The sequence below is a fragment of the Marmota monax genome, unplaced genomic scaffold (genome assembly GCF_021218885.2).
Source record: "Marmota monax isolate L192 unplaced genomic scaffold, Marmota_monax_Labrador192_F-V1.1 WCK01_AAM20220418_F8-fsc00064, whole genome shotgun sequence".
In the NCBI taxonomy this organism is placed as follows: Eukaryota; Metazoa; Chordata; class Mammalia; order Rodentia; family Sciuridae; genus Marmota; species Marmota monax.
Window position 1 is genome coordinate 475,017 of NW_026694542.1, and position 8,970 is coordinate 483,986.

Below are 8,970 nucleotides of genomic sequence, written 5' to 3' on the forward strand. Positions count from 1 at the left end.
ACAATTTTTTTTAATAATATCATTCCATGCATTATGCTTGTTTAGTGTGACAGTTGTTTGAATAATTCATTAAAATTGCTTTATTAAGAAAACCATGCGTGCGACCCGGGTTCGATACTCAGCACCACATACAAAGATGTTATGTCCGCTGATAACTAAAAAATAAATATTAAAAAAAAATTTTCTCTCTCTCTCTCTCTCTCTTAAAAAAGAAAAGAAAAGAAAACCAGAAACAGTTAAGTCATTCAAAAAATAGACCCCAGTCCTCAGATGGTGTTGGGCTAGTGGGAGGAGATAAGCCAATGAGAGGCCTCCACTCTTGACGTCACCCACTTGAGGGAAGCAGCCAGTCAGGAGCAGGCCTAAGGGAATCGTTTCCCAAGGTCAGGTCTTTGTCACAGTCTGCAGCTGGTAGAACACCACCATCCTATTCTGAGGACGCCCAGATGTCCTGAGACTCAAGATTCTGCCAGCTTGCCTTGGATGGGAGAGAGAGAGAATTATGCAGCTGAGCTTTGGTGCAAAAGTAGCTATGAATACACAGTCCGCTTCACTTGTCCATATAGGAGGAATTCTACCCCAGGCTGAGTGGGAGGGGTGTGGAGCAGTGGGTGCCCCTTGTCTCTTTGTTCACAATGTGCTATCAATAGGCTCTTTGTACATATGACTGCCTGGGGTAAGTGGACCCACTTCAGCTGAAGCACGCAGGTGGGAAAAGGAGGATGGAAATAGACCATGTGGAAATTACTCAAGGTAATTTAGAGGTCATGCCTTTGGAAGCCAGCCCAATGTGTTCATCAGACATGTCCCAGCAAGTCTGAATTCAAGCTGGGCATCAGGCTGAGACCTGCCCTTCCTGTTCTTTCCCCACTCTGCAATCTCCCAAGCACACATGCTTGTACACACACACACACACGTACACACAAACTGCAGCTTTAGTAAATAAAACATAAAAAGGTCAAGAGTGGAGGCCAGCAATTCTGATACATTCCTTCCTACTGCAATAAAGTCCCTACTGGCCTCTCTGCCTCAAAATATCCCCCCTCAAAGCCAGCCTGCATAACACCACCAGATTAATATCCCCGAACCCTATTTTAACCTCGCCCCTTCCTCAAGTGTGAGTTCTGGATTCCCTGTTACCTCCAAGCTCTAACCCCAGCCCTGGGAGGGACTCAAGGCACATATGTTTTTTTTTGTTTTTGTGTTTTTAAAGCTTTTTTTTTTTTAAAGAGAGAGGAGAGAGAATTTTTATTTTTTAGTTTTCGGTGGACACAACATCTTTGTTTGTATGTGGTGCTGAGGATTGAACCCGGGCCCCACGCATGCCAGGCAAGCGCGCTACCGCTTGAGCCACATCCCCAGCCCTCAAGGCACATATGTTTTTAACCTCCTCTGATGCTTCTCTGTCACACAACTGTTGCTCTGCAGTTACACTGCTCCACTTACTAGACCCAAAGATGCTTCACATTTTCCTCTTTATCTGTTTCCCTGCTTCACCCAACAGAGTTCCAGCAGCCTCAGCTACATAGAGCAGAGAGGCCTGGAGCTGCCTGGTTCTGCCATTCTTCAGAACTGTGACCTTCAGCCTTCAGGACGCAGCTTTACTTTTTTTTTTTTTTGTACTGGGGATTGAACCTAGGAGTGCTTTACCTCAGGGCTACATCTCTAGCCCTCCAACTTTTTAAATTTTTATTTTGAGACAGGGTCTGGCTAAGTTGCTGAGGCTGGCCTCAAACTTGCCATCTTCTTGCCTCAGCCTCCAGAGTTACTAGGATTACAGATATGTGCCATGGCACCTGGCTGGTAACTTTGATTTTTTCTTTTTCTTTTTCTTTTTCTTTTCTTTTCTTTCTTTTTTTTTTTTTTGTAGTACCAGGAATTGAACCCAGGGATACTTAACCACTGAGTCACATCCCAGCCCTTTTTTATATTTGATTTTGAGACAGGCTCTCACTAAGTTGCTTGGGGCCTCACCAAGTTGCTGAGACTGGCTTTGAATTCTCAATCCTCCTGCCTCAGCCTCCCAAACTGCTGGGATTACAGGTATGAACCACTGCACCTGGAGGTAACTGATCTTTAGGGATCCTTTCTTTTCTTCCCTCATAAAATTATTAAACTGTGGCTGGGGCTATAGCTCAGTGGAAGAGAGCCTGTCTTGCATGTGTGAGGCACTGGGTTGGATCCTCAGCACCACACAAAAATAAATAAAAATACTGTATCCATCTACAACTAGAAATTTTTTTCAATTATTAGACTGATTTTGAAACTTGATTCAAAAGTTTTATGATTCTCACATCAACACTGCTTTCAAGAAAAACTTTACCTTTTGGATAATTTCCAGGCCCAAATGAATTGAAGTACCATGACAGATCACTTTCTCTCTCTGCCAGTCTTTAATTTCTCTCTTTTGGTCTCCCAAAGTAGATGAGCATCTCTATCAGTGAAGAAAATTTGATGTTTTGTTTTGATTTTAAAAATATTCTGCTGCCCAAAAAGTGGACACGAAAGGCCCTGGGTTCATTTGGGGTCACAAGGACAGGATCCTCAAGGAGAGGAAGTGCAAAAATGATTAGTTACAATATTTTCAAAACTCAAATTAGACTGAAATTTCACCACTCAGGAAAGGCTGGATGGGGGCTTTCACATTCCAAGAACCTTGCCAAGTGATGTTAAGATTGCTTGCTGACTTATTTTTGGTAACCGTTTTTTATCACACTCTGAGTCCCAAAGATCATGGTGCCTGCCCTTCTTTTCTATCATAAGTTCATTTGAGCATTCTACTCAGATGGACACGGCCATCCCTCAGAAATGCAAATATTTGCATTAAAGAACTGAGCATCCTGGGTAGTGATCCTAGACAGTTGATCTACCAGCTGAATGAACATGGGCTAGAGCCTGACCCTCTCTGTGTCCCAGCATATTACCTATAAAATGGGAAACAATAATACGGTTATCATGAGGACTAAATAAGATAGTATACACGAAGCCCCAGTCCTGAAGTGGCCTCAAGCACCCACATTTTTTTTACCTTCTCTGGTGCTTCTCTTCCATAAGAATCTTTCTTCATAATGGTTGGCACTGGTGATTCATAGCACAATAGAGTATGAGTAACTATTCCAAGTGCTCACTGTCACCTGGCTGTGTGCACCAGAGAAGGGGGTTGGATAAGGAGAAGGTACAGAGAATTCAGGGCCCCAGGTTCTAATCCTGTTCTCTGTATCTTCTTGCCTTCAACATGAGTTTCAAAGCACCCCTCCCCTAAGTTCAGCACCAATGCTATAAATATAGTTAGAAACATTCAGGCAGCAGGATGCTCAGTTACTAGGAGTCACCCTTAGGAAAGGTTAAATGAAGGTAAAATGTAAGAACTGGAGGGGCCACAGAGGACCTGGACTCCATTCACCTTTGAGCTTCATCGTGTAGATAAGCAAAGGATAACATCAAACCAACAGTAAGATTGTTGCAGGGAGATCTTGATTGACTGGAGACCCAGGGAAATAGTGATGAGTCAATTTTCAGAAAGTTGTGGAGAAACAAATATTTCCTGTCTTCTTTTTATTTGTTTTTGTTTTTGACAGTGGATTGGTTGGTTGGTACCGGGGATTGAAACCAGAGGTGCTTTACTACTGACCTACATCCCAGCAGCCCACCCCCCACCTCCTTTATTTTTTATTTTGAGACAAGATCTTTCTAAATTGCTTAGGGCCTCCTTAAATTGCCGAGGCTGGTCTTGAACTTGCAATCCTCTCGGGAGAGAATGGGATTACAGGTGCGCACCACCATGCCTGGCTCCTCTTTTGTTTTGTTAAGATGTGCTTGTACTGACCTGTAAACCTGACATCTGAACAGAAAAAGCTGGTATCGTTAATTCAGGGAGCTGGGGGAAAGCTAGTCTGGCTTGACCAGAGAAAATGAAAAGAGGGAAGGGTGATGCAGGCAGGAGCACTGAAGGGTGCAGCTTGAGCTGTGAAGTGACTGTGGAGAAGGAAGAGATCCTGCAGAGCCCAGAGACAGGGTAAAGCTGTTTCAAGCTAGGAATGTTACTTTGAGTGACGAGTGGGTAGCAATAGAGGAAGGGGGAGGACCTAAAGGATATGGTGTTGTGTTGAGGAGAAAACCCTGATCCCTAAGAAGTTTAAGACCTGCCTGAGATGAAAAATCTAGGAAGACCTTTCAGGGAATCCTCATTGGGAAAAGAGGGATCAGAGAAAACTTTTACTTCAGCTTCAACCATAGGCTTGGTGGTATTTTTTTAAAATAGTTTTATTGAGATACAATTTGTATACCATACAATTCACCCATTCAAACTATACTGTCCCATGGTTTTAGTGTATTCACAGAGTTGTGTAATAACCATCACTATCTAAATCCAGAATACTTTCATTACTGCTCAGAGAAACTACACATCATTGGCAGCCCCTCCCCCATTCCCCTAAAATGTTCTCTTAACCCACACCCTTAGGCAACTGCTGTGGAATTGTTGATTCTAGACATTCCATATAAATACAAATATACAATTTGTGGGGTTTTTGTTTTTTTGAGACAGGGCATTGCTGTGATGCATGGGCTGAACTCAAATTCAGCCTCAACCTCCCAAATAGCTGGAATTACAGATGTGTGTTACTGTGCCCAGATTAATGTTTTGTTTTTTGTTTTTTGTTTTTGGATGTGTGTGTGTGTGTGTATGTGTGTGTGTGTGTGACTAACATTTCATTTAGTGTAATGTTTTTAAGGTTCACCCATGTTGTCGCATGTATTAGTATTTAATATCTTGTTATTGCTAGATAATATTCTGTTGTATGAATTTATTTATTTATTCATTTATTTATTGGTACTAGCAATTGAACCCAAGAGCACTTAACTACTGAGCCACATCCCCAGCCCCTATTGCATGGATATAAAGTAGTCTCTTATTCACAGTTTTGTTCTCTTTAGTTTCAATTACCAGTGGTCTTTGTTTAAAAATATTAAATGGAAAATTCCAAAAATAAACATTCATAAGTTTTAAACTATATGCCATTCTGAGTAGCAGGACGAAATCTCATGCCATCTGGGTCTGCCTCACCCTGGATGTGTATCAATCCTTTGTTCAGCATACCTACTATGTACATACTATCCCATCGGTAGTTACCTAGTAGTCATCTAGGTTATCAGATTGTCTGTCACATCAGGCAGACCTTAAGTTCAAGCAACCCCCACATAGTAGCCTAAGGTCACATCACAATGCCTCTGTCATTTACTTACTGCCTTTCATTTTAACCACAAGAAGAAGGGTAAGAACAGTACATTATAGTGCAGTACCCACATTCAAATAAATTTTATTATAATATATTGTTATAATTGCTCTATTTTGTTATTTATTGTTGTTAATCTCTTATGGAGCCTCATTTGGAAATTAAACTTTATTGTAGGTATGTATGTATAGAAGAAAACATAGTATATACAGGATTGTATAGTATCCACTGGAGGTCTTGGAAATAGTCTCCAGAGATAAGGAGAAACTACTGTACACATTCTGTTATCTGTTCATCAGTTGGCAAACATTTGGGTTGTTTCCACCCTTTGCCTATTATAAATAATACCATGGTAAACATTCATGTATGTATTTTTTTGTTTTTGATTTTTGGTACTAGGGATTGAAGCAGGGCCACTTCACCACTTAGCTATATCCTCAGTCCTTTTTATTTTGAGACAGAATCTTGCTGAATTGCTCAGGGTCTTGCTAAAATGCTGAGGCTGTCCTTAAACTTGTGATCCTCCTGCTTCAGCTTCCTAAGTAGTTGGGATTACAGTTGTGCACTACCACCTCACTAAGATCATGTACAAATTTTTGTGTGGATATATGTTTTCATTTTTTAGGTGTTTACCTGGGAGTGGAATTGCTGGGTTATATAGTAAATCTGTGTGTGATGAATTACCAGACTCTTTTCCAAAGTGGCTGCTCCACCCTACACTATCAGCAGTATATGTGGGTTTCAATTTCTCCACACCCTTGCCATTATCTGACATTTTTATTATACCCATCTTTGTGGCTGGGAGGTGTGGTATATCATTGTGGTTTTTACTTACATTTCCCTGATGGATAATAATGTTTAATATTTTTTTTCTTGTGCTTATGGGCCACTTGTGTATCATTCTTAGAGAAATATCTATTTAGATCCTTTGCCCATTGCCGCGTCCGGCCAAGGGAGCCGAGTCCGGCGAGGGACGGCGAGGTTAAAAGACACACAGGACACCAAGGTTCTTCATCCAGGAGTCAATAATCTTTATTGCTAACACACCTTTTTTTATACCCCAAGCAGCAGAAGTGGAAAACTACCCAAAAGCAGGAGGGAGGGGGGAGAAATTTAGTTTCAACATCTATTATTGTCAGGTACCGAAACCTCCCTTAACAATAAGTCCATCAGACCAGAAAAGGTCAAGGCATTCCCGTGGGATACATATGTCTCAGACGGATAAGCAGGAACAGAAAAACCGCAAGTTCGCCATGGCCTTGTGAGCTGGCCACACTGGCATGCAGAACAAACTAGTGGAGGTAGGGCTCCAGGGGCCAAGGTGGACCTGTTGCCAACAAGTCCCCCTCTTTTGTTTTTTGCATGCCAGTGGGAATCAAGTAGCCCCTGTCTTAGGTCGTTCACAGCCCTTGCGATGCTTACCCGTCTCTGGGAAGGCCCCGATTCCCTGTCTTAGGTCGCACAGCAAGCGTGAAAGTTGCCCGTCACTGGGTACTACAAGATCAGCTCAAGGTGTTACGACCTATCAAGACACTATTGCGGTAAACGCTTAACCGTCTCCACCTACGGGACCCATGACCGTCACCGCCGAATGGCAGATGTGATTGGACCGAGAGATTAGACAGCAAAGATCCTAATACAGGAAGGCAAGAGGGAGAGGTATGCATAGAGAAAAGATATGGCAGGAGTTCTTCTTTTAAGGAGGACACTCATCTTCGGATAGGTCTGAAGTATATCTCAGAGAGGCGATCATCCATCTTCAAGCGTTGATAGTGAACCTGTATTGGCTTAGAGGCTAAGATATTAATTTGATCCTTAATGAATTGTACTATCTTATTTACAATGCAGGGTCCTATTGCCACTACTAGAAGGAGGCCTAACAATGGTCCCAATAAGGGAAGAAGATAAGGCAAAAATCCATTAAGTCCAGTCCAGAGAGGGTTCTCAAATAATTCCCTCCTCCTTTTTTCTAGGTCTTCTTGGAGTTGTTTAATTTTTGTGCGAACTATGCCAGATTTGTTAGCATAAAAATAGCACCTCTCCCCAAGGGCTAAACAAATTCCCCCTTGATTGGCAGTAAGCAAGTCTAAACCCCGCCTGTTCTGAAGAACTACTTCTGCTAGGGAGTCTATCTGGTCTTGTAAGTCTTTAATGGTTCCCGACAGGGTTTGCACATCATCTATAAGCTGTTGAGATAGGCGGCGGTAAGAATGTATAGCCGTACCCAATCCTGCCGTGCCTGTACCCACAGCAGCGGTTATTCCAAGGCCAACAAGGAGTGGTAAGGCCTGCACAGCTCTCTTGTGTCTTCTAACTAAGATGTCTAGGCTAGGAATGGGTAGGGGTTCATCTCCTGAGATAATTGTGATATCAGGAAGCAGTAATGCCAGAACGCAACCACCAGTCCAATTTGCTGGGAGCCTGGGAAAAGCTAAATTTCCACCACACATAAAAACTGTACCATTAGGGGGACAAATGGGTGGAGTAGGTGAGGAGTAATTCTTTACTAATGAGCAGTTTCCAAAGGAAGAGACTCCAACATCAACATCATAGGTATTATTTTGCATCATGCCTAGAAGGCATGACATAAAACCACCTAGAGGCTGCACCTTAAAGGGTAGCCCAGATTGACATGTGTTGTCATCATCAATGGTATAATTGATGGGAACTGCCAATGGCATGACTGCACCTGCCGTCATGCAGAGCCAGCAATCACCAGCAAGGGTAGGGTTGGAACTGTTAAGTAAAGAAAAGGTAGTTTCTAGGATATCTAATGTATTGGCATCTAAATCAGGAAACTGGGATTTGGGCAATATCAAGGGGTGGTATGTAGGCTTAGGGATCTCCGGCTTTAAAAGCTTAATCACCTGAAGGTGTTTGATAGCATCAGTGGGTCCCCCTCCGTCAGAGATTCCGATAGGGGCCTGCATGGGCCAGCAGGAAGGTTTACCCACGACGCCCTCACATCCCGCCTCCGTTAACCGAGTCGTGATGCCTTCCCCTCCCCGGTCACCAAGAAAAGGAATATAATTATAAGTGGTCCCCCATTCTCCACGGGTGTTAGTTAGGATGGCCTCAAAATACTGTTTTCCTTGATTATTAACACAAATTGAGGCCGATGTATAACAGGAGATGTGCATTGCCGGGGTGTAATGACAAGTGGCGGGACAGCTTCCAAGAGTCTCAGTCGGATTAGGGACAACAAGTCCGGGCCTATTAACACATACCCATTTTGGTTGCTTAAATCCTCCGATGTTTTCATTGAGTTCAGCCGCCATGTAGGCTACTTTAGTCCCACAGTCAATGCTCTGGATATAACCAGAGGGGGCCGAGTGCCGGGGCCCTCCCTTACACTCACAAGGGGCTCCAAAAAGATATTCATGAATATTCCCAGGTGGGGGGTCAAGCCCTCCTTCAGCAAACCTGTCCAGAAGGAATGCCACAAGAGGGGTCCAGCTCATGAGGTGTGTCTCGGCACTCACTTGAAGGGGTGAGAACAACAGCGGCAGGATCAGCCATCTTGGGAACTTCATTTTGTCTTGAATTTTCATTCACCGGTCTGGTGCAGCGCTCCGGGATCCAAATGGGCTTCTCAGTTCCTGGGGGAAAAACACATACAGCTCCCCTCACTCTAGCTAAGAGTGGAGCCGGGGGTTGCCACTTTCCGGTGGATAAATCTTTCCACCTTATTTGAGCATCTTGTACAGTGGGAGGGGAAAAGTGGCGTTGTGCAGCC